Raw genomic sequence first — 27,076 nt, forward strand, 5'->3', positions numbered from 1 at the left:
GGAGCTGTCCATGTGTCTAAACAGCTTTTAAGTTCCCTTGGTGTCCCGTTAATAACGGTCCATCTATGGAATTTGGTCCTTTGTACTCCAGTGCCACTGATCATGATGCATCTTCCCTATTGGACAAACATTTAAATATAAACTTAAAAAAAAATGATGCCCAGACCCCCACCCTATGTCCCTTCAGCCAGAGGTTGCTAGCACGTATTTGAACTGGAGTCTCATCTTTACCACAGATTCAGTCAGGTTACATAGATTTTGAGAGACTTTGACTTTCACATCAGGCAACCACACTAGGAGTGACCTATCTCTGTCTCCCTGTCTCCAAATCTAGCAAACTCTCTCACTGTGGAGCTTCCTCTCTCCCTGTGGGGTTGAGTTCTGGATGGTTCTCTATCTCTCTGTTCTATGATGATCTCTGTAGACTCTCTCTGGGTGCTGTTTCTTTTGATTTGTAAGTGTCTCCTGTTCCTTTGGATCACTTGTCCCCCTTGCGCTGTCCCTTCATATCAGCTGGGTGCCACTACACCTCTTGTGACTTTAACCCATTCCTTCAGATGTCTCTCTAATGGTGGACACCTCACAGGAGTACCTGTCTTCAGGACTGGTAGGGCCTTGGCTGATCTGTTGCACTGTAGTGCCTACTTTCTATAATTGTTGGCCATCTACTCTTGTTACTATCTCTATCCTGCTGGCTTCAACAGGTCTTCCCCATTGGCAGCAAGGTTTTGGACCTTCATCCTATCAGTGCCTGTGCTGGATTGCTTTGACACTCCTGTGATGGGGTAATCCTGTGTGCCAAAAATTCTACCAATCAGTCAGAACCAAAAGAAACAGCCTTGTGTAACAATCACTTAGCTGTTTTCACAGCTGGTTCTATCTTACCATTACTCTGTGGGTATGCTGGGAAGAATGTGGGGTGGTCAAATTCCCATTTACGTGTAAATGCTTTGAATTCTTCCAATGCAAATTAGAGTCTGTTGTTAGTGATGCAATGTCTGGAATGTAATATCTCACAAAGTGGGCCTTAGTTTACCAATCAGGCAGGGTTATTGACCTCCCAGAAATCTTCGTAGTAGTGCAATATAATCAAGTATTGGTTTTCATTCACAGTAAATAAGTCTGCTCCCACCTTTTCCCACGATCGGGTGGGCAGCTCATGTAATAAGTCTCTTTCTGCTAGTGGCTATCACATAACTGGCAGTTGTCAAACCCTTATATCATGAAGCAGAAATGTATTAATTTCCAGCATGTAAACACACTATTGAGTGCTTATAAAACAGCTGTCAGTGCCCCGGTTTGAGGCATATATTGTTTGCATGTCATCTGTCACATTTTCACATTAACTGCACCTGTATCCACGCCTCTAGGGTCCACTCCAGGAGTCCCCAGTCAGGTCTCAGGTCTCCAGCCATCACCTATCTCTGTTAGGGATCCTTGTCCCACTTCAGTGTGACCATGACTTATACTGCAATATCCCCAGCAAGCCAGGCTGCCTAAAGCCAGCACCTGTGCTTTGCTGTCTTTCTCCCTGAGGGCTATGAACAGTGTACTGGTAGCAGTTACCACACAACTCTTTTAAATAAAGTACATTTATTCTTAAGGTAAAAACACTACACAGAAAACATAATAAGACAATAGTTCCTAGACGAATGCTAAAAACTTACCAGGGCTCCTCAATCAGTCTTATGGGCCTTAGTAGGCCAAGGTCTCTCCAACCCTTCTGCAAGATTTGGGCCCCCGCTTAGAGAGAAGGTCATGTCCATTTGCTGAATCCACAAGCAGGCTTGAGTCAGTTTAAACCCATTTCAAAAGCACTTTCTTTATCGGTTGGTCTCTGGAAAATCTAGTTTGAAACAGTATATGTCAGCCTCTCCAGGGAGTGGTTCCTCTCTGGAGATGTTTACAACCTGAATTATTTACCTTAATCTCCTTCCACTGCTTTTGGTTCTTTGAGGAGGTGTGATAACCTTCCCCCATGGAATTGATTACAATCCCTAGCTCACAGTGATACATAAACCATTTGTAAACTTAATGTAATATGGTCCCCGAAGATATTGCATGCAAAATCTGTTACAACATCCTTAGATAATGAGGCAGGGACAAACGCTCTGTCCTTGAAATATGATTCCACCCTGCACACTCAGCTCATCTTTCATTTGAAAATATGGTTCTGTTCTTACTGGTATTCATCATTTGGCCACCTTGCTAGTATCACTGTTGATTGTCTGTAGTTGGATGTCATTTTCTGTAGCCTCTTTAATTTCTATCAACTTTATGTTGAAACTGGAAGATAATGCAGTATATGGATGGATTCAATATCTGATCCCCTTCCCCTAACTTTCTGAGACTGGGTATATATCCCCTGCCCAGAGTGTCAGCAAACACCAGATAACCCTGGACAATATCTGATCTATGCCTGGTAGCACAGGAGGCACATAAACATGTGCTGTAATTTGTTTGGAGCACTAAGATGGAGCTTTGCCATGATTGTGTCAAGGGGTTTGTGGTCTGATTGCATTATCACTGGGTGGCCATGGGTGTACCACAGCCAGAAGCTCTTTTTCTCTTTGGATGAATATCCTGTTCAGTCTCTGACAGGCTCTACTAGCATAAGCAATCATCTGCTCCTACAAAAGAGTTCAACCCAGACCTTTTTCTGACGATTCACACTGGACTGTCTGCCTTTCCTGACTAGTAGTGCTTGAGGACAGGGGCATCCATTATTATTTATTTCAGCATGTCAAATACTTGTATTGGGGACCTGCCCAATCCCATTCAATATCCTACCTTGTGAACGGATGTATGGGTTCTGCTGCTGCGGCCAGATATGAACAGAATTTGGACAGAAAATATATCATTTCTATGAATCACTATACACCTGTCAACATCCAATGGAGCTGGCATGTCTCTAACTGCCTTGATTTTGCTGGGTTCTTCTTTCAGTCCCTCTGCTGTGAGTACATGTTCAATGTATGTCAACTCACACTGTTTGAGTTTGGCTTTATGTTCATGTCCCTGCATTGCTGTAGAAAAGCTTGTTGTTTTCAGTCATGGTTTCATTCAGCTTCTGGATCATTGCTCCTTTCACCTACAATGAGGATGTCAACTGCAATTATTTTCAGCCCAGGCAGTCTTTCATTCACTTTGATGAGTCTTCTCGGAACATGTCTGGCGCTGGGATTAAGCCCTTTGGAATATGAAGCCATCTGTAGCGACCAAATGGTACTGCCAAGGTTGCCAGCATGCTGGACTCTTTCTCCAGGCTTATGTGCCAAACCTCATTCATCACATTGCAGACCATAAGATTTTGGCTTTGGAAAGTTCTGGTAGATGTCATCAGTTGTGGGCTTTGGATAGTGACCACTTTTCAATGACAGTTCAGTGGCTTTGGGTCTATGCAGATGTGTAATTTGCCTCATGGCTTTTTTATCACCATCATGCTTCTTACTCAGGCTGTACTAGCCTTGACAGGTGCTATGATTCCCCTGATTTGCAGACATTTGAGCTTCTTGGTAAGTGGACTACATAGTGCAACTGGCATTTTCCTTCGTGGTAAGCATGTGTTCCACTGCACTTCAGAGAATTCACAGCTCTGATCCTGCCTCAATGTTCCATTAGCAAACAGTGATACTGAATGCAGGTTAAGTTGAACAAGTGAAACTTTATTAAACCCTGTGGTCTACTCTGTCCATCTGGCTGAGTTGGTTTAAGTCTAACTCCCCTCATTTGCAGTTCCACTGGTGTCTCATACAAAACAGACCCTCCAGGGAATATGGTCCATCTGACTTCAGTTCCACTGATCATGATACTATAGGATCTGACTATAAAATAGGACAGTTTTTTTTTTAAAAAGCAGCAGAGTATAGAGAGGATACATATCTTCACTGTTAACCTACAGGGTAGCTCCTCTAACTGTGTTATTGGGGACTGGGCCTTAAGGGCCGAGCTTGTGAGAGAATCTGGGCAGGGCCCTGTGAAGCTCTTGATAGCGTTATACATAGCCAGTTGTAACTAGACTCTGAATAAAGCAGATCTCTTGCAAGCACCTTGAGCACTGAGTGGTCACTGAATACCACACTAACCTGTGCACAATCACTTGCAGAGCTACTCATGGAGAGAAAACTGTTCACTAACATCTGTAGATGCAAACCAGAAGGGGAAAAAATTGGGCATCTTAAAAAAGGAATCAATTGAAGAGAAAGTAAAAATAATACTGTTATAAACTGGGTAAAACCTTGCTATGGCTCAAATTACAATTTCACTGAGATTAATGGGTGTGAACACACCCTGCAGTTATAGGGTGACCGGGTGTCCGGTTTTCGGCTGGAACACCCAATCGACAGGGGACCCTGGCAGCTCCGGTCAGCATTGCTGACTGGGCCGTTGAAAGTCCAGTCAGAAGTGCTGCAGGTCTAAGGCAAACTAGTCCCTACCTGTCCTGGGGCACTGCACTGCACCCCGGAAGTGGCCAGCAGGTCTGGCTCCGTGCGCTGTCCCTCCTCCTCCCCCCGCTGCCTAGGAGCCAGACCTGCTGGCCACTTCCAGGGTGCAGCACAGAGCCAGGATAGGCAGGCAGTCTGCCCTAGCCCTGCAGCACCACTGACTGGGAGCTGCCTGAGGTAAGCACATGCCCCAACCCTGAGTCCCAACCCTCTGTCCCAGGCCTGAGCTCCCCCCCACAAACCCAGAGCCCTCTCCTGCCCCCAAACCCATCTTCCCTGGCCCCACCCCAGAGACCTCACCCCCCACACACACCTCAACCCCCATCCCTGAGCCCTCCCAACCCACAGTCCCCTCATGCACCCTAGAGCTCGCACCCGCAGCCAGAGCCCTCACCCCCTCCTGCAGCCCAACTCCATGCCTCAACCTGCAGCCCCCACTCACACTCCGAATCCCTTAGCCCTACCCCCCAGCCCGGCACCCCCTCCTGAATCCCAAACCCCTCATCCCTGGCCCAACCCAAGCCTGCACCCCCATCCCAGAGCCCATTCCCCCTCCTATACCCCAACCTCTTGCCTCAGCCTGCAGCCCCCTCCCACATTTCGAATCCCTCAGCACCAACCCCCAGCTGCAGCCCGTATCCGCTCCCATACCCCAACTCCCTGCCCCAGCCCACAACCCCCTCCTGCACCCTGAGCCCCTCATTTCTGGCCCCACCCCAGAGTCCGCACCTCCATTTAGAGCCCTCACCTCTTCCCGCACCCCAACCCCCTGCCCCAGCCCAGTGAAAGTGAGTGAGGATGGGGGATAGCGAGCCATCGAGGGAGGGGAAATATAGTGAGCGGGGGGCGGGCCCTCGGGGAAGGGGCAGGGCTAGGGTGTTTGGGTTTGTGAGATTAGAATGTTGGCAACCCAATTCAGTTACCATAACTTTCAGGTTAACTTAATCATAAATCCCCATCAAAGACTAAAAAGGTCATGTGAACCTGGCCAGGAATTTTGGATTGTGTGGACAAATAGGTTTTTGCTGAGTATTGTTCTGGATAAGGGTGTGTGTGTGTCTGTGAACACAGAACCAGAGAGTGAGCGAGACAGCCTGTAAGCACTGTGTGGCCCTAGAGGAAGTTAGAAAGAGGGCACTTTGGGTCTGGGTTGGCTAAAGAGGCTTGGGGCTGTAAACGAAGAAACTACTCCTAGTTGCCTTTGGTTCCTCTACTATTTGCCGAAGCAGGTCTTTGTAAATTCCTTGTAAATAAAAAAGATTGCATCAAAGAAAATACCAGACTCCATCATTAATCTCTACTCCCAACTGGAATATCCCTAAACCCCAATCTCTGACTAGCCACTCAAGTCAAAAAAGGGCAACAATACTTTGGTCACACAGCAAAGCAGTTCTACCTTTTAAATGTACCACAAGATGCAGTGATGTAGAATCTGAACAGTGGAATTAAAGAACTACAGAGCTGGCTTAGTAAACAACTTGATCCTAGCTAGGCCTACTAACATAGCTTGAGTAAATGCCTGCAGATAAATAGCCGACATCTCCTCCAAGCCCAAGAGGTGGTAGTGCAGCCCATTTCAAAAACCCAATAAACGAGAGAAAAGAGGGCATGAAGAGCAGTGGAGAGGCTAAGATAGTCCTTAGGCACTGGAAGTCACAGAAGAGATGCTACAGAGACAAGTATCATTGAACTGAAAAGGACAAAGTTTACACTAGTGCCTCCAAAGAGACTGATTAAATGGCCAATAATAAAACTAAAGTTGTTTTGGGTTAATTTGAATGTAATGTTCAGTGTCTGATGCACATCAACTATTTAGAAATACCAGGACTCTAAAAAAGAAAGAGTTTGTTATTGCTACTTTTTCAACTAATGAAACATCTGTTAAAAAAGTAACAGAGCATTTCATGAAGGGAACTTTGCCCATTCCACTGGGCTCACTTTGTTAGTGCACAAAAGGGGACTGCTAAGTGTTCATTAAACATGCATCCTTTGTTACGTAAAATGACAAAGCACCATCAGAAAAATAAAGTCAACCCAAAGCAGTGCAACCAATGTGAGTTTATGGGGCTTTGCCAATTCTAACAGAAAAAGGTGTGTGTAATGAGCAGTTAGCAGCCTGTGTCTTCAGGAGCACATTTATAACATATGCGCACTCATAGTCACTAATTACATATAAATAAAAAATCTCCCCAGCTGCACCAACAGAATCATGATAATCTGGCAAATTCCATCCTTAAAATCTCTACTCTTAAATTAAATCAGTTCACCATGAATCTCCTGCAAAAGTTCACTTCACCAGGGATTAATACGGGCAGAAGCAGAGGAAGGTAGGAGCAGCATCTGTCAAGGTAGCAGGGCTTGTTTTATGGACATCTCTTTCCTCTAGATTTTTTGGGGGTCAGGATGTTACTGGAGACATTGTGCTTTTCAGTAGTTTTAGGTGTCTCTGTGTTTTCATAGCAGCAAAAGGATACTTGTTAAATTATTGCTGTATTTTTATGCCAAAGTCAGAAGAGAAATATTTAATTTCAAGCTTCACTCCTTTTAACATATTTTCTCTGAAATATTGATTTGTTTGTGTACTAGATTTTTGCTTCCGTTTTTTTACATCAGCACACGTTTTGAAGAACTATTTCTCTGAATCATAAAGTACCTTTTCATTGTTATTTGCACCCTTGTTAAGTAGTAGATCATGTTCCAATTCACTAAAGACCAACTAATCACAACAATATCAGTTATAAACATTTCTGAGCCAGGTTCCCAGGGTAATATAGTGTCACAGATGAGAATCTGGTTTCTCATTGACAAAACTGAACTGAAGATAAAGAGAGGCACTGCTGTAAATCTCTGCTCCATTAACATAGCTGTACAGGGTCTACTGGCCCCTGAGAAGCGGCTGGGTGTTTTCATAACCCATTTAATCAGCTTCAAACCCTTTTTCAGGACAAATCTCAACACCTCCTTGAAGACAAAGCATTTGCAACACCGTCTTAATGAATGCTCACTAAAAGGGTATTTTAGGCTCAATCCTCCAATCCTTCAGCACATCAAACACTCCTTGAGGCCAGTGGAAGTTCTGTGTGCAGACCTCTTGCAGAGATCAAGTCTGCAGTGTTCCAAAAATCAGACAGGGTCTCTATGAATATTGTATGCCTTTTTAAGGTCACATTTTGTACAAATTACATATACATTAAACATGCCTCTTTTGTATAATTTCAAGCAAGTTTTTCAGAATGTTCACAATTTACTGTTTTTCAGCATGTTCAGACAGCTATTATGCAAGAGAGATGGCTTGAGATGTAAAATGGCCAGGATGAAGGCTGGGAATTGGGGGAGGTCATTAGTGAAAATCAGTAAAATATTGGTGAGGTCAGAAATTTATAATTGAAAATAAAAATGTGGGTGTGAAGCTTGGGCAGTTTTATCTCAAGACAGATGTTTGAATAACATACCTCAATATTCTTTGTGTTGTCCTGACTAACAGTTGTCTAGTGTTCCTCTGTTGTGTTAAATAGTTACTGGAATTCACCCCAGAAACAGTGGTGCTTTACCTGGGCAGAAGGTAATTCGTCCCATTTAAGATTATCTATCAGAGATGGAATTGCAGCAGTCCATAGCAGATCTAACTTTAGAGAGAATTATTTCTTTGTCTTTTAGCATTCACAGGTATCCGTAAAAGAATCAGGATGAAAACAATATTTGTCCTAACCCTTTAAGTCAAACTCTTAACTTGCCTACAGCCAAGTTGCCTGTCCAGTACAAGGGCTGGTCAGGAATGTGGACTTTTGCAGTCTATAATTAAGCTTTGTAAATGTTCACATGGTGTGAGTCTTTCAATCTGACCGACAAATATGTGAAATCAAGAGTAAGTAAAAGATATGAAAAGCTTTGTTTTTTGACATCTTCAGGAAAAAAACATTTATAAATCCCATTATAATCTCCCAGTATAAATAATTCAGGCCATATAGACCTCATTAGCTAATTAAACATAATAGAATTTCCCTGCATGCTTTACAGCAATGGCTCCCTGAAGGTAACACTAATAATCAAAGGGAAAGTACAAGTGACCTCCCATTGAACAGTGTTTACTTTTAGCTCTTGTTTATTTGAAAAATAGCATAGCTTGCCCTTTGAAAGACTAACATCCAAGTGATGAACGAGGGGAAGGAGGCATCTTTTTTCAGAAACAGAGCTCATTCTTGTTAGGAAATAAGAAAATGGAACAAACTCTGTAATTCATCATCATATTTCCTTCCACCATTTTTTCTCCCACTCTGTGTACCATGTTTTCTGTATTCATTTCAAATTTTCCTCCAATTCAAGGGTATGTCAATTTTAAATCCTTCTGATGATTTTCTTAAACAGCAGAATGCTGAGACATAATTGAGTTGGATTAAAACTATTTTTTTATGAAACTGAACATATTCTCCCTAGAAAAGGCATTCATTTCAGGAGACAAAAGAGACTGATATTTACTGACTTTTGCTTGACTGAAGAGGGAACAAACATGGTTTATTAAGTTTTTGATCATATTCAAAACAAAATTTAAATTTGCATTCTTGCTTTATTCAGTGCACATGGTTTTATTAATTTCTTAGCTCTTATTTTCAATGAGATTAAATTTTACAATTCAGGGCTTAATTTTGTTTGTTTGTTTGTTGGTTGATTGGTTGGTTGGTTGGTTGGTTGGTTGGTCGTCTGTTACAACATTCATGGATATAAAAAAAAAATGTTTTCTGAACCAGTCATGTCCCCATCTTTCCTACACTCAGATAACTGCTGCCCCCACCAAGCTTTGAACTTGGAAAGTCATGTCATGCCATGCCATGCCATCCCTGAAGGTGCTTCTTTATTCCAAGGTACCTGTCCCCGGGAGCAGGGTGCTCACTAATAAAAAAATAGTAGGTGCTCCACTGCAGAAAAACCCAGTCACCACAGCTCCACTCTAGACACAATTAAAAAACTCTTACTTTATTAATTACAAGTAAACCCATGAATGAACTCATTCACTGTTCATCTAGAGCAGGGGTTCCCAAACTTGGTTTGCAGTTTGCTCAGGGTAAGCCCCTGGTGGGCCACGAGACACTTTGTTTATTTGAGCGTCCGCAGGTAAGGCCACTCACAGCTCCAGTGGCCGCGGCATTTCCAGCCAATGGGAGCTGTGGGAAGTGGTGGCCTGGCCCATGCCGCTTCCAGCAGCTCCCATTGGCCGGGAACGGCAAATTGCAGCTACTGGTAGCCATACCTGCAGACACTCAGGTAAACATCCAGAGTTAAAATAGCCTTATATTTAGAAAGGGTTTCCAATATCTGACCTAAATTTTCCTTGCTTCAGATTAAGCCCATTACTTCTTGTACTACGTTCAGTGAACACGGAGAATAACTGATCGCCATCCTCTTTATTACTACCTTTAACATATTTGAAGATTGTTATCAGGGCCTCCCTCAGTCAACTTTTCTGAAGACTAAACATGCCCAGTTTTTTTGACTTTTGCACATAGGTCAGATTTCCTAAAACTTTTATCATTTTTGTTTCTCTCCTGTGGACTCTCTCCAGTTTGTCCACATCTTTCCTAAAGTGTGGCACCAGAACTGGACAGAATACTCCAGCTGAGACCTCCCCAGTGCCAAGTACAGTGGGACAATTACCTCCCATGTGTTACATACAACACTCTTGTTAATATACCCAAGAATGATATTAGCCTTTATTGCAACTGCATCATATTGTTGACTCATATTCAATCTGTGATACACTTTAACCCCCACATCCTTATCAGCAGTACTAACACCTAACCAGTTATAACCCATTTGGTAGTTGTGCATTTGATTTTCTCTTCCTACGTGAAGTATTTTGCACTTGTCTTTATTGAATTTCATCTTGCTGACTTCAGACTGATTTTCTAAATTGAGAATGTCATTTGGAATTCTAATTCCTGTCTTCCAAAGGGCTTGCAACTCCTCCCAGCTTGGTATCATTCAGACATTTTATAAGAATATTCTCCATTCCATTATTCAAGTTACCAATGAAAATATTGAATATAGATGGACCCATGACTGAACCCCGTGGGACCCCACTAGATAACCTTTCCCAATTTGACAGCGAATCACTGATAACTACTCTTTGAGTAGTACCTGTTAACCAGCTGTGCATCCACCTTATAGTAATTTCATCTAAAACACATTTCCCCAGTTTGCTAATGAGAATGTCATGTTAGACTTGTCAAAAGCCCTACTAATATAAAAATATATCACATCGACTGCTTCCCTCCATCCATTAAACCAGTAACACTGTCAAAAAAGGAAATTAGATTCATTTTTCATTATTTGTTCTTGAAAAATCCATTCTGGATATTCCTTATAACTCTGTCCTCTAGGTATGTATATTTTTGATGTATAATGTAAAACCTCCTCCTTTTTTTCTCTGCCTGTCCTTGCTACACAAGCTGTATCCCTCAATTCCAGTATTTCAGTCATGAGATGTATCCCACCAAGTCTCTGTGATACCAATTAAGTCATAATTATCTAATGTACTTATACTTCCAGTCCATGCATTTGTATATAAATGTAGAAATCATAGAAATATAGGTCTGGAAGGAACCTGGATAGGTCATGTAGTCCAGTCTCTTGTACTAAGGCAGGACTAAGTATTATTTAGACCAGTGGTTCTCAAAGCCGATCCGTCGCTTGTTCAGGGAAAGCCCCTGGTGGGCCGGGCCGGTTTGTTTACCTGCCGGGTCCAGAGGTTCGGCTGATTGCAGCCCCCATTGGCCTGGAGCGGCGAACCGCAGCCAGTGGGAGCTGCGATCAGCCAAACCTGCGGACGTGGCAGATAAACAAACCGACCCAGCCCGCCAGGGGCTTTCCCTGAACAAGCGGCAGACCGGCTTTGAGAACCACTGATCTAGACCATCCCTGAGAAGTATTTGTCTAATCTATTCTTAAAAATCATCAATGATGGAGATTCCACAACATCTCTAGTGATTTGTTCCAGTGCTTAACTACAAGTAAAGTTAGGAAGTTTTTCCTGATGTCTAACCTGAATTTCCCATTACTTGTTGTCTTGTCCACAGTGGTTAAGAAGAGCAACTTATCAACCTCCTCTTTATAATGATCTTTTACGTACTTGAAAACTGTTATCATGTCCTCCTCAGTCTTCTGTTCCCCAGACTAAACAAATCCTTTTTTCCCAGTCTTTCCTCCTGGGTCATGTTTTCCAGGCCTTTAATTTTTGTTGCTCTCCTCTGGACTTTCTCCACATCTCTCCTGAAGTTGGGTGCCTACTGCTGGACACAGTACTCCAGTTGAGGCCTTGTCAGTGGAGAGCAGAGTGGAAGAATTACTTCTCACATCCTGCTTAAATCACTCCTTCTACTACCTCCCAGAATGATGTCCTTTGCTGCAGTAATCCTTCCTAGGCAGTGATTTCCTATTTTTTGTTTGTGTAATTGATTATTGTTTCCTAAGTGTAGTGCTTTGCATTTGTCCGTATTGAATTTCATCCTATTTATTTCAGACCATTTCTCCAGTTTGTCAAGATCATTTTGAATTCTACTCCTGTCCTCCAAAGTGCTTGCAACCCCTTCCCAGCTTGGTATGTGTCACAAACTTTATAAATGTACTCTCTATATCATTATCTAAACCATTTATGAAAATAGAATAGAACCACACCCAGAACTTTGTGGGACCCCATTTGATATGCCCTTCCAGCTTGGACTGTGAACCTTTGATAACTATTCTTTGAGTACAGTTTTCCAACCAGTTGTGCACCATCCTTATAGTAGATTCCTCTAGGCTAAATTTCCCTAGTTTGTGTAACATCTAAGAAGTTGAGCAGATTCCCCTAGTGATTTACCTCTTGGTGCTCCTATGACTGGATTTTAATTTTCCATGCCGCCCCCCCCCAAACTAGCTCTCTGTTAAGGTTGTCTTTTTTATGCTTTCTTGTGGGCTTTTGTCACTTGCTCCTTTTGAACATAATTTAAAGCCCTCTTCACTAGGTTGGTGAGTCAGTGCATGAAGATGCTCTTCCACTTGTTGGTCAGATGAACACCATCTCTTACCAGGAGTTTTCCCTCCTGGAACTGGATCCCATGACTGAGGAAGTTGAAGCCCTCACACCAACACCATCTGCACAGTCATGGATTAATCTCCAGCATATGTGTGTCCCTGCCTGCAGCCTTACCCTCAACTGAGACGATGGACAGCAACAAAACCTGTGTCCATGACTCCTTTACCCTCACTCCAAGAGCTCTGTATTCACAATGGATCTGCTCAGGCAGTATCTTTAGTACCCACATGGATGAGTGGCATAGAGTAGTTCTCAGAGAGACAGATGAGCCTAGGCAACCTTTCTGTCTCAGACATGGGCTCCAAGTAAGCAGCACACCTCCCGGGACATCATGTCAGATCAGCAGATGGATGCTTGTGTCCGCCTCAGAAGGGAGACCCTGACCACCAGCTCTTTATGATTCCTTTTGGGTGTGGTGCCTGTGAGCCCCTCAGCCTTGAGGACAGGTGGATTCTGCTCTTCATCTTATGTTGCCAGTATAGTGTACTGGTTCTTGAGCATGATGGATGGGGTGACCTCAGAGGGGATGGTGAACTGTCTACTGCCACAGGCGGCCAGCAGCCAGTATTCTCCCCATAGAGCAGCCAGTTCTTCTTCCTCTCACAGTGTTGTTGTGGTCATCTGTAGTTGACTAGCATCCTGCACCCCAGATGTTTCCATATGCATCCTGTCAGTTAAGTCCTGGAACTCTCAGATGCTATGCAAAAAAGACACCTCCTCCTGCAGCTCTCTTACCTGCTTCTTGGGGGACTCCACCAACAGACACCTTTCACACCGGGTGGCTGACGTTTGTCAGAGGGGATATGCAGGTTGCATTCCCATCAAGTCAAGATCAGGACTTGCTTAGAAGCCGCCATAGTCAAGATGCCTGTCTGGCAGGGGCCTCTCTGATGGAAGCAGAGGAAGAATTAACAGTGGTGTGGTGACATGCTGTTCTCCTCCCATTGCAGGTTTTTCCTTGTAGAATACCTGGAAATTAAGAGAACAAAATTAAAAACAAAAACCCCTTCCTGTCTCTCCCAGCAATAACCTATGCATCTAGAACCAGGATCTGCCACAGGTGTTGCTCTCTCATCATCATCAGGGCTGATGCGGAATTGCCACTGAGAAGTACTCAGAATCTAAGATCTGCAGGAAGTACTGCCCTAAAGGGCATGAGCAACAGCCCTCCATGATTTTCTGATTGACTGGCACTCTTCTTATAAACCGGGGGGGGGGGCATTTCTGGGAGTTGTCTGGCTGGCAATGTAGAGCTCTAGAGTGTTTTTTTGTGGTGTATCCTCTCTTCAACTCGCCTGGATCCCAGGCTCACTACCTCGGCCCAACTCCCAACCCTCATCTTGGTTTACTGTCTTCAGCTTAGGACCATTGCTGACCCCTATACAACAACCCTGCCCAGCATGACCTTGATTCTTACCTCATCCTCTCAGTTTGCTAGCAGACTCTGCAGCTTTGACCTGGGCAGGCCCTGCACAAAACTTTTCTTTGGCCCTTTTATTGAGCAGCTCACCCCGTGCCAACAAGTGCCCATGACCCAGCCCACAGACTGTCTTCATCTCACCAGCCACATGTTGTGTCCTGCCTTCTTGGTAACCTGGACACATACAGTCCCAAATGAACTAGTCTCTGGTGTCTTGAGAGCCCATTTCAGGAAACTTCAGTCAACTGTGATGTTTTGAGAATCACCCGGACTGGTAAGGGGTTCTGTCTGTCTCTTCCTGCCTTGTAACCTTGGTAGCCTTTATGTTTTGCAGCTTTGGTTCAGAGCCCTGACACCAGTAGCCTGCCCTTAAGCACAAGGTCTGACACTGCCTTCCACCAGCCACGTTACTTCTTGCAGAGTAAAAGCAACACCCCTCCAATCTCAAGTCACCTCAAATCTATCCTTCCACTCTGGTTCGTATCCCCAGAAGGTGTGCAATGAGCCCTCTGGTTATCAGCTCACTTTGCCACCCACAGTCCACACAGTTTGCACAACAGAGACCTGCTTGGGTGAAAAAAAAACCTCCCAAAAGTTTATTTAATAGAAAAAATCACAGACTCAAAGATGAAATAGTAAAGGAAGTAAACAGTACACAGAAAATAAACATAAAGACACAACCTCAGTCTTTACACTTCCAAATTAGATAAACTCCCTGTTCTAAGACAAGTTACCTGTTGCATCTGAACAGTTTCCCTGTGTACCCCTGGCCATGGATGGGACTCTCCGTTTCACGGACATACTCCCCAACTGTCTATCCCTGAGTTTCTGGATGCCTTTCACTTCACTTCCATTTTAAAACGTTTTTTTTCAGGGTTTTTTTCCCCCCAAGTTACCATCAGTTTTCAAAGTGAGGAAATCACCTGTTGTAGATATCTTTCAGTTAACGTTTCTGGCCCATTGATGCCTTTCTCTGGCATCTGGTTTTGCGTAAATGCCTGGTGTGGGAGGTTCACCTCCTTGCTGTGATTTGTGTTTGAAATTGTATGGGTTATGAGCAGTTTTCTATATTAATAGATTCATAACCATAGTGTTTATGCATATCTCAGAATGCAAGTTCAGAACATTACAAGCTTTCATGAAAGACTTTACTCGACTTATTTTATACAAAATAATATTATATACAATAAGTTGATTAAATTGTTTATTCTTCGGGGTTCAGATCCCGTGCTCTTTTCTTGGGGTGTCTGGATCTTGATTGTCACACCAGGTGCGGGAGAAATCCATTTCTAGCCAGCAAATATCAACTCTCCCTTCCACCAGTCCTCACTCAACTGCTAGCACTTGAACAAACATTACATGGTAGCTTCTACCTACCAAATGGGCCTTTTCAGAGTCCTCAGATGTTAAATCACTGGCTCATGTCCAACCACAGGTTTTACTTTCCACAACCCTAAACATAAAATAACATTAACTCACCTCATTACCACAGTACCATCATCAAACACCATATATTAACACCCTTGGATCTGACAAAGTATCCAGTACCTCTTATGAGCTGTTGAGTAGTGTAAATCAAATAACTGTCTTATTTACGTTTTATTATTCCTCTAGTATGAAAATATTATATATGGGGAAAGTATGGCACAATTCTTTCATATTAGTGTTCCTCCCTCCCCCTTAGTGCATAGATGCCTCAAAGAGATGACAGTATACCACACTATTCCTGGGTGCATCCCTGTATGCATCTGTGATACTCTATGCCCAAAGTAACACTCTGTACCCCATATTCACCATAGTGATATGATTATGATGTAATTATGATGCATCTTGTTCAAGATATATAATGTGAGGTGTCATTGGAAGAGTAATAATTTGCTGAATATGATTATCCTATTTGTATGCATGTATAATTTTTGTATCTGGAGTTATGAATATTGACCATTCATCTATATTTCCAGTGTGTTTGCTCCTGGGTAACACCCACAAAGTAGTTTACATCTAGTCTAGCCAGCACACTGTAAAGTGCTATAATGGCCCATCAGTGAAAACAGTGGGCCATGGATAAAGCTTAGCCTCACCTGACAAGCTTTTCTGTGGACGCTTCAGCCAAATTATGGGTAATGCCTGCCATGACTCCTAGAATCATAGAATCTCAGGATTGGAAGGGACCTCAGGAAATCATCTAGTCCGCCCCCTCCCCCCGCTCAAAGCAGGACCAATTCCCAACTAAATCATACCAGCCAGGGCTTTGTCAAGCCTGACCTTAAAAACCTCTAAGGAAAGAGATTCCTTCCTTCATCAAAGCATGCAAGGCCATGCGACTAAATCATGTGATATTGGACTCCATTTTGGTGCCCGTACTTTTCCACAAACTGTGCTGGGGACTTTGTTTGGGTCAATGAAGTTCCCTCCACATGGAAGAAGCTATAAAAGGGGAACAAAGCCTGAACTGCAGAAGGGGGTCCCAAGTGGGACAGAAGAATTTCTGCCTGTGTATGATAAAGCTTTAACCTGCTTGTACTAGCTGACAGTGCTTGATTCAAATTCTATCTAGTTTATAAATCTTATATTTCAGTTTTGTTTTATTTCTTAGGTAATCTACTTTGAGCTGTACACTACTTATAATCACTTTAAATCTATCTTTCTGTAGGTAATAAATTAGTCTTTTTTTTTTTTTTTTTTACCTAAAAGAGTGTATTTTGCTAGAAGTGCTTGGAGAATCTGCTGAGGAGCAAAAACTGGTGCACTGTCCTCTCCACTTTGAGAGAGGGGTGGACTGAGTAATAAACGTATACTGATCAAGTTTTTGCCCGGGGCAAGATGGTACAGTTCTGGGGTCCTAAGCTGGGGAGCTGGGGGTGGGGTGAGCCAGTTGGAATCTCTCTATTGTTAGTTCATGAGTGGCTGAGGAGAAGACTTCATGTAACTGTAGCTGGGTGTGTCATTCCCTGTGTAAAGGTTTGTGTTAGTGCAGGACCGGGAGTGGTCTGCAGCTTGATACAGCAGAACAGTGTGAGAGGGAGTCCAGGCTGGTATATCAGATTGATATGTCAGCAGTACCCCCGTTCCAGATTTCACCCCGGGGCAGTCCGTCACAGCATCAATAGGACCTCAGGTATGCACTACATGTGAATTATTTCACTAAGTTCATCTTGGCGGATGTGGGTAAATTTTTTCTCTACTAGTATATGTGAAGAACTTTTGGATCTACAGTCAGCCTCAGTAAATTACACAGGACTGCTTATTACCTTAGATGCACTAGTGTGTATGGACCACTCCAAAAACTTTTCTGATGCTACATTACCGCAGGAATCATGTAGTGCACATGAAATAGTGTATAACTGGTTTCAGAAAGTAATCCTGGCAATTGATTTTCTAACATATCTGTTCAATGCCTTGTTTACAAACAGATAAAATGAAAAATTCCTTAGAGTCAGTATTGTGTTACCAGATAGCGTCAAGTAAGGCAGCTAACATACCCTAATCCCAAGAAACTGCCCTGAAATCAGGAGCACCAAGAAGAAAAATAAAACTTGTATGGGGTTTAACACCTTTGCTCTTTGAGTAGAAGTTATTCAGTGTGCTGGTAGGAATGGTATTCTAACATTTCACTCCAAACTATTTTAAAATAAATTGAGTTCTGTATATTAAAACAAATTAACCAAAAATTTCATAAGAAGAGACTAGACTATTGTCAATGTTCTTTGAAAATATTTTGCTTTGTGTGCTGTGTGAGGACCTGTTAAATTGAAAAAGGTGTCCTAGAAGGAATGGTAGATTTGGAGACCTTCTAGTGCCAGTGACTTCTTGTTCTGATACAAATATGTCATCTAATCTCTGAGAACAAACCAAAAAGATTGGGAATGCTTGTGTGTGAAATGTGTTCTCTATAGGAGTTACAGTCAGGATTAGCAGAAAGCTTTTCCTACTTTTAGTTACTATATAATTATTATTATTTTTCAATCTATTTGGTTTCATAGGTATTCATAGTAAGGAGCTATGACAAGTAAGAAAACAAGCTCTCTGCCCCTAGGAGTTTACAAACTAAGGACCCGATTTTACAAACACTTTTACGCACATGTGCAACTTTACTCAAGTCCATGTTTGCAGAACTGGGCCCAAACAGTTAATTTCAGTGAGAATGGATGACACTCAGTACCTCTCAGGAGATGCTTAGCACCTTGCAGAATTGGTCTTTTAATTTGGGGAAAAAAAAAAAAAAACAATGAAAAAGCCAGACCCTGGCAGATGAAGAGGAAATGTGGATCAATAGTTAGGACAAGGAGGAAAGGAAAATTGCTCTTGGGAAAGTATTATTTTTCAATTTTTATTTGCTTTTGCTTTTGCTTTTAAGAGAAGACACAAGAATGGGCTCAGATGGCACTAGAGCAGTGATTATTGCTAGAAGACGTTTTTATCCGTTATAATTTTGCATTTTAATAACTTGCTCCATAATTTGATGAAGGTAATTTGTTAACACATTTTATGCATATTCATAGCTTGCAGTACAGCATATTTACAGGCCATGCACAAATGACTGTCTTCCTTATTAATGACACTTCTGTATCTTCAGTCAGTTGTTGCTGATACATAGAACAGATGTGTTTTTTTAAACGAATGTCATCGTTAAGGTCCTGCACTACTCCCTACTACAGATATAGTTTTGCTCTGGCAGCTGTATAATTAGAGCCTAAAGAATACAATCTCAGTTAACATCAGATTAAGTTTATCTACCTGTAATGTCCATGCTGCACTCTAGTCATAAGTATATTCTGTGCAAAAACTAAATTTAATGTAACACTATATCTGAGATGCTGATCTTGCCAAATTCAAGAGGCCTGGTGCTGACATTGCAATGCTTTTAAACTGATGTATATGCATTGACTTTAATGAACACCAGACCCATTTTCTGATTGGCTGGTTGGGTGCTTTTGATTGACATGTCCGGCACCATCTCCCAGCATTTCACAGGAAAGAATCTCTATACTCCTTATATTGAATGGACGGGGAAAAGAAAATAGAAGCAGACTGATAGTAAAAAGAGGCAAGGAAAGAAGGGATGGAGCTTGGAGAATGATTTGGAGAAAGACAAGCAACATTTAATGGCCCTCTAAGCACTTTCAACCCACTTTCTCTTGTGACGATTAAACTGGTATTTGTTCAATATTCCCAGTGTAATATTTTACATTAGAAAGAAAGTGTGGTTGGTGGAAAACAAACTGCTGCTGAAAGGGTGGCAAAGAGGAAGGGAAAGTGGTCCAACTAGCCCAAGGAAGCTTTAAAATGTAACCATTTAATAGAAAGGTGTCCAACCTTTTCAAATGGAGGGCTGCACAAGACAGGAGTCTAAAGACAAGAATCCACAATCTATACTTTGGGATAGACTATTCTGTTCAGGCGTCTGAAAGGGGAGTGCAAAACACTTGCAATTCCCTTGTTGGGTGTTTCCCCAGGACAAAAGAGTCCCCAGCAGGTGTAGAATAGAATAACCATCTTTGTTCCTGAAGTCCCTAGAGGAGAGGGTATGTCATGGAGGAAAGAGAGTGGGAAAAACTGCTGTGCTCTGGCTATCCCAAGCTGGTATATGGTCCTCTGCATATATAGTCATTGGCAGACTTCACCTTTAATGAGTATGTCAGTATGTTTTAGGAATTGCTGTGTTTGTTTTTTAAGAAAATATATTGAGTTGTCTGGGTTGCTGAAAGAATTAGGGAAAGCTACATTTCTGAAATAATAATAATAAAAATTAATAGTCTGAGCCCTAACTACAGAAGACTCTACATCCCCCATAGCTGGCTATAGGTACCCTAATAACATCAACCATTTTTAATTTTCTTAACTGTTAGGAGTCCTCTCTGTATGAAATAAATGGCTTCTCAATTTAATATATGCAAATCCCCCTCCTCCTTCAGATCACTTCTGAAAACTCAGCTATGCTCAAGGCCTACCTGTGAAAAAATCCTCATGCCACTCTTGATTTGGCTGTGCTATTGCTATTTATGTCTTAAGGTTGGAGGCTTTTTGAGGCTGGGCATTTTGTTTCATCTGGGGCAGGGTTAGAGTAGTATTTTTAGCTAAAGTGCTGTCTGCAATTCTAGAGCTATATAAATGATTGTTTAATATTAATTAATAATGTAACTCATTACATAGCAAACAGGGAACAAAAGCCTTTTATTGAAATTGTATTGTAGATGTAACAACCTGCAAGGTTCATTGATTAGATTTTACAAAAAGTTCCATCAGGTCAATTTACAAAACTATTGCTCTGTGATTAAGGCTGTGCATTTAATTCATGGCTCTTAAGGAAAATTGTTGGTTATTTAAAGGAATAAGGACATCAATTAGGCAAGCAGAATGTTTGTTGAGCAATCAATTCTAGTTACACAAACTCCATTTCTCTATTAGAGTAGGTCTGCTCCCTTAATAGACCAAATGCACATTCATCCTATTCAACAGCAAGTACGGCAGCCTCTTTGTAGTAATGTCTTCAGGAGCCAAGTATATTATATCCAGTATAATTCCAAAGTTGTTTATTCCAGCTAGTAAATGTTTCATGTTGTAACTGAGAAATGTAGTTTCAACTAATATTCATTTACTTTTATCTACACATTTTAGAACTGTACCATCATTGCCAGAGTATGAAGAGAAGATTCCGTACTCCCCCTGGCAGTGCCATTGTTTCAGTTAATTCTTTTGTTTTCAGGATCTTCACGTGTATTTTGATTACTTATGGACCCTTCTTAGAACAATATATATACATTTACTAATAGTGAATTTCTTAGTCTGTTTCAACTTTATGAAAATTCCTTACCTTAGTAGTAATAATTCATACTTACATTGTCATCTGTTTGGAAGAAGCTCTTTCTTGATTCTGTAGGCATCTTGTTGAGGTGAACTGAATAAATCCAGAAGAGCTTGCTCCTGCACAATGGGGATCTGATATTTTTTCAAAATATACTATAAAGCAATCTTCATTTAAGAGATATCTCAAAGTAGTTTAGAATCAAATCAGACTAATGTGTCCACTCAATTATCTCCATAAAATTCTGTATCTAATTGATTATTTAAAGAAGAAATCATCACTTTTTACTGGCTAAATAATCCATACTCAGGAAAAAAGAGGACATTTTACAACATATTAATCAGAATGAAAGAATAGTGAAAGTTATCATTACTTCACAGTCATGCTAAACTGGAAGTAGTAGGTTGTCTTGAATCTCTAACCTCGTGTTGATATTTGTTAGTTTAACAGTGTGAGATAGTCCTTTTTGTTCACAGCCTGCTCTCCAAGAAGCCAAAAATTGGCACCCAACCAATATTGCATGCTTGGTCCAAACAAATCTGAGACAACTTGAGTAAAAGGGCAGTGTTCAGTATGGGCTAGGTCCACAAAGGAATTTAGGTGCCTTACTGTGATTTTAAGTGCCTAAATCCAAAATTTAGATCCTCAAAACCTCCACTCAGGTGTTGGCTAACCCTACAGGTGCCTAAAGTCCCTAGGGCCCAGATTCGCATAAAAGAATGTAGGCACATAACTGTCATATTCAACAACTAAAGCCAACATTTAAGCACCATTGAGATCCTCAAAACTACTGCTCAGCTGGTGCCTAACATCCCTAAACATCCTTGGCACCTACATTTCTGCTGTTAAAATCCCCTAGATAACTAAGATTCTGCAGCGAGGCATATGCACTTATGCCTCTGTCCTAACACTTGGTGCCTATCTCATGACTAAGCCAGTAGAGCACGACTTGCACTTGGGTCTCCCACATCTCAGGTACATGCCCTAACCATTGAAATATAGAGTCGTTCTTGTAGTTGCTGTTCTTTGGTTACTATAAAGCTGTTCACACAAAGTGGAACAGTTTCAACAGAAGATATTGCAGAAGACCCATCTCAGACTACCCCATATTCTAGTGATTAGGGCACTGTAGTCAAAGGAAGTGTGGTTTAGTGAGCTGCAATTTAGCAAATGCATACTGATTCATAAATTTTAGGGCCAGAAGGGACCATTATGATAATCTAATCTGACTTCCTGCATAACAGACTATAGATTTTCATCCAATAATTCTAAAAGATTTAAAGTCTTCAAGTGTCTGAATCCACCACATCCCTTGATAAACTGTTCCAGTGCTTAATTATCCTCAATACTGAAAAATTGAGCCATATTTCTAGTCTGAATTCATCAAGTTGCAGATTCCAGCCACTGGATCTTGTTATGCCTTTATCAACCAGGTTCAAGAGCCCTTTCGATCAGATATATTCTCCCCATGTATGTACTTCTTGTCACAGTTCAGAGCAACTGCACCTGTATTTCCCCTTAAATACAGAGTGCTTTAGCAAGGGTACCCCTCTCAGGCTTCTCGTTCCCTGGCTGTTATCTTTCATGGGTGGATACACACATCTCACTCCCTCCTTGTCTGGGTATTTGCAAGCCAAACAGTTCCCTGCCTTCCCTGTGTTATTCCCAGCAGTTTGCCTAAATAGATGGGCTTGCTTTCTCTTCAGAGACTGATATCTGTGTGTCTGCCCACAGTGATAAATTACCACACAGTTCTTCCGATGCAAGCCTATTTTATTCTCAGGTAAAAGCACTAGAAATAAAACATACTAAAAATGATAAACGAGCCTACACACCTACTAAGAAGTTTATCAGAGATTATCCAAATCCTAACCTGGGTTCTGCTCCCACAGCAGTCCTTCAGCGCTCCACCCATGGGGTTTCTTGTGGTTACAAGTTAATCACAGCTTCAGCTCAGAACACGTCCCCAGTCTTATGGGGCCTGGGTAGGCCCAGTCCTTCCAACCCTTCTCAAAGGATTGGGGCCCTCTGTGGACCAGGGATCCTGTCTATTTGCTGGACAAGGAAGAAGGTCAGTAGCCTGTTGAAAACCAGGGTATTTATCCAAAATTTTATTTATCCTATTCATTCATTTATCTATTTATTTATTTATCCTTTCTTTGTCTGTTGGTCCCTGGAGAATCCAATGTGAACCTCTCAGGGGAGGAGGGTGTGGCTTCAAAGGACTGATAACCAGAGAAATTATATTAGCATCCTTCACCTCCACAATAAGAAATACACAATTGCATTTTAATATAATATATCCCAAAGGCATTAATTCTCACTCAATAAGGTTTAAGATAAGTAAATTTTATCTTAATTCTTTAATTCCATTCCTTCATTCCATAAGGTTTGTCCAGGATATTGTCAGTCTGTCACACTTGTAGACTATGATCAAATCACCTCTTGGATACACATCCTGGGTAAGCTATGCGGATGTCAAATATCTCACTGTAAAGCAGGTTTTCCAGGTTGTCAATAATTCTTGTTCTTTTCTGAATCTTTCCCATATGCTGCTAACAGTGTAGCAAGCTGTGCCAGCACTTATTAGGGTTCATACTGTTTTCACTGACAAATGCAGAAAAAAGTGTCCTGCAGTGTGCCAGTCCAATGTGACTGCAGGGTGTCTCTTGTATTAGAAGTGTGTTGGCTACATGCTGCTATCCTGGATGCACAAATTTCTGGCCTAAAGAGCAGAATTTAGCCCTTTTTTCTTTTCATTTTAATCCAAGCAAAGATATGGCTTACTGTGTTCTTAGAAAGGTCTACAATTTATTTTCACGTTGATTGTTCCATTGCTTCTTCCATCTGCTTATTTATGCAAAACAGATTTATTTTAAGCATTCTTTCTTAATTTGAAAACCAAACCAAAGAAACCCACCAACCCCTTCTCCCCACACATTTGCAGGCAACATATGCAGTCCCTCAAATTGCCATGTATGGAAGTAATATAAAAGCAATACCTGATGTCATATATCTCGTATGAGCACAGACAAATCAGTGATATGTGAAATGTTCTATTTATCAGATATGATTGCCTCTGTTCACAAATTATACTAGTACTTGGTTTGTCATAGTTTCCTGATGATTTGGAGAAAGGCAAATAAACAGAATGCATGGGATTTTTTCCTGCAGTTAGAAGATAGCACTTGTTGAATTGTTGCATGGAAATACTAGCTGTTGCAGCTTTCTGATTTTATTCCAGTATGATTAAAAACCACATGCAAAAAAAAAGCATAACTAAAATATCTATGGGTTAGGGAAAATATAAAAATCACTAGAAATACTATGATGACTCATTTTTGCTGAAGGCTGTTGTATTTCCAGTTTCGAGATATATTACTCAGCCCCAGTTCTACGTGTTTCTACTTTTCACCCACTGACAGCCTAAAATGGAAAAATTAGCTGCCTAAATAAAGCATTGGGTAAATTTACTGGTCACACAATTCTGCCAGCCTTACTCATGTTGACTAATAACGTACTCCATGAACAGTTCTATTGAACTCAAGTTATTTATACACATAGTAGCGCTATCCACTAATATCCATGGGAGTATTTGTGGAGTAAATCACTACTCAGTGTCAACAGGGTTGGCAGAATCTGTTGCTCAATTAGTATCACACCCATTCACTCCAGTAGGACACAAATCAAAATCAGTCTGAATTAATAAATCTTGGATTTTGTTTGTTACTAATGAGCTGGTCTGGAGATATACATATTATATCTTTCAAAATGTTTAAACGAGTAATTTTTTGCAGTGAACACTTTCATCACTGTACAACAATGGGTTGAAATTCTACACTCCAGAGTTTTCTTTGTTCAATATTTTAAAATGCAGCGGGCCAGAACTGGACTGGCTTTTTTGAGGAGGAATTACAAGGAGAATGAGGGCATTTGATGCTCTGCAAAGAGGGGGTTGTTTCAAATGTAAATGTAATGGGGTGGCAGATGCGAATATAGAATTTTTTTATTGAGTTCATTTGATAGATGTTAATAATGCTCTGGAAAATGGAGTGGGCACTGAGGTATAAAAGTTCACAGATGGAACAAATTATTTAGGGTAGTCAAGTCCAAAGAAGACTGTGAGAAATGTCAGAACATCCTAACAAAGTGAGGTGAATGGGCAACATGATGCCAGATGAAGTTCTATGTTGATAATACAAAGTAATGCATATTGGAGGGAAAATATGTATTACTCATTGTGACAGGGTGCTAAGCTGAAGACTGCTTAGCCAACCCTTTGTCAATCCAGCTCCAATTAAAGGAGGTGAATTGGAGCTGGGTAGATCACCTGGCCCTGATTAGGGAAGCTGGAACAGCTGCTGTCTCATCAGGCTGGGGCTGGATAAGAGCCCCAGGGGAAGGAAGCCAGAAGGAAGGAGATGGAAAGAGGGAAGTTGCAGTAGTGGAAAGGCAGAGAGGGGGAAGCAGAGAGAGATAGCTTGCCCCCTCTCTCCTGCTGGTGGATTGTAAGAAGGGGACTACGTGTATGGTGGAAAGGTGGTGGGAGCACAGCCTATAAATAAAAGCACCAGGTGAGCACTGCACCAAAAGATCTGTGTGTGACTTCTCAGTCCAGTGGGGTCAGGAGCCAGGAGGGCCCTGCAGGGAACCCATTACTCATCCATTCTATAGGGTTCTAACTTAACTGTATCAATTCAGGAAGGGGACCTGGTCATCATTGTGGAGATCTCATTGAAAATTTCTGTTCAGTAAACATCTGTGTTACTATGTACAGTACTAGTGACTATTTCTCAAACAAGAATATTACAGAATTTGAAGAATTTCAGAGAAGGACAACATATGAAGAGTGATTGAAAAGAATTGGGATTGTTTATCTTAGAAAGGAGATGAGTAAAAAGGGACATGATAAAAGTATATAAAATGAATAGTTAGTATATAACCATAAAAAGTACTTTTAAAAAAAAGAGAAAATTGACTAGGAACCACTGTTCTATCTGGCTCACAAGACTAGAGCAAGGAGACATTCAGTGAAATCAAAAGGGAAAAGTTTCAAAACAGATAAAAGCTACTTGTTTTTCACATAATGTGTAATTAGACTGTGGAATTTGTCACAGGATGTTGTTGAGGCAAAGAATTTAGCAAGATTCAAAGATGGATCATATATTTATCAAGAGAAATACATGGCATATCCAGAATTGTTATAGTAAGTACTAACAAAGTTTGGAAGGGATAAAAATCTCATGCTTTGTGTTTTAAAGCAATCTATTAGGGATTAGGATAATCTGATCCCAATAAGATTTTATCCTAACTACTGTAAAGTGTTTTGCACCTGCCTCTGAAGCATCTGATGCTAGCCACCATCAGAATATGGACTAGGTAGGAAATGCCATACTGTATGGTCCATGTTCTTATGCTATTTACATTAAGATTTAGGGACACTACTGCTGAGTCATGGTGGCATGTGGGCCAAGCCACGATGTAGAAATGGTACCAGCGTCTCTTTGAACCAGATGAGATTGGGGAGCTAGGACAGAGGAGATCCCAGAAGAAAACTCTAGGAACAGGCAATACTGGTGAAGAAATTTAGGCTGATGTTTGCTGTGTTATTGCTTTTGAGTTACCAATCAATCCTCAGGAAAGGGGTTGTGACGTTGAACACTAACTCAGGGCTGGCTTAAATTTTTCCATCAAAACTGTTCTTCAGTGGAAAACTGGGGTTTTAGCTAAATTATTTTCTTATTAAAAAGTGTCTGCTTTCCACAGAAAATTTCAACTTTTTATCAAAAAAGGTTTTCAATAAAAAGTAGACATTTTCCATGGGGAAAAATAAACCCATTTTGTGACCCACTCTGTCCTCTATATTCTTTTGAGGACATGGTAAGGACTCAGCCAATTTGCCAGTTAACATGAAAAAAACAACGCAGTGTGAGTGGGAGGAGATGAGGGGTGAGATGATTGCTATGATCTTATTCAACCAGGAGTATATGGGCATATTAATATTTACTTGGTACCTTTGTTATGGTAATTATTTATTTAAGAATGTAGTGCAGGGGTCGGTAACGTTCAGCACGCGGCTCGCCAGGGTAAGCACCCTGACTGGCCGGGCCAGTTTATTTACCTGCTGACGCGGCAGGTTCAGCCAATTGCGGCCCCCACTGGCCGCGGTTCGCTGTTCCGGGCCAACGGGGGTGGCGGGAACCTGCGGCCAGCACATCCCTCGGCCCGCGCCGCTTCCTGCCGCTCCCATTGGCCCAGGACAGCGAACCACGGCCAGTGGGGGCCACGGTCAGCCGAACCTGCGGCGTCAGCAGGTAAATAAACTGGCCCGGCCCGCT

General features: G+C 41.7%; 1 protein-coding gene across 1 annotated transcript in view; it reads left to right on the plus strand.

Annotated features, from left to right (window-relative positions):
- The window catches only part of KLHL1 (kelch like family member 1), a 427,542-nt gene that overhangs the window by 362,199 nt on the left and 38,267 nt on the right, over window positions 1–27,076 (plus strand). The gene's annotated exons all lie outside the window — the stretch shown is intronic.

The sequence above is a fragment of the Trachemys scripta genome, chromosome 1, assembly GCF_013100865.1.
Source record: "Trachemys scripta elegans isolate TJP31775 chromosome 1, CAS_Tse_1.0, whole genome shotgun sequence".
Lineage (NCBI taxonomy): Eukaryota > Metazoa > Chordata > Testudines > Emydidae > Trachemys > Trachemys scripta.